A 356-nucleotide genomic window follows, 5' to 3' on the forward strand; every position below is an offset into this window, starting at 1 on the left:
GGCGATGCTACATATATTAAGCATTACAGCGACAAAGTACATTAGCACAATCCTAATGCCCTGATCAGTACAGTACTATGATATCAAGCTATCTCACTAATAATATTTTTCTCCCCTTCTGTACCCTGGCGTGGTATTTACTTTTAGATCATGTATATTATGTAATATGAATCTTTTTATTCGGATTTAATCAAATCATTATATATATATATAAGCTTATCTAACTCTATTAACTCATCAAATTTCCATTTTTCCATCAACGATAAATATCGGAAAACACAAGATTAAGCGTGACTGCCATCTGTCAAAGTCAGAAAAGATTATCTTTATATAGTTTTAAAAAGTGAGGGAAAAAT

The sequence above is a fragment of the Penaeus monodon genome, chromosome 24 (assembly GCF_015228065.2).
Source record: "Penaeus monodon isolate SGIC_2016 chromosome 24, NSTDA_Pmon_1, whole genome shotgun sequence".
NCBI classification, from domain to species: domain Eukaryota; kingdom Metazoa; phylum Arthropoda; class Malacostraca; order Decapoda; family Penaeidae; genus Penaeus; species Penaeus monodon.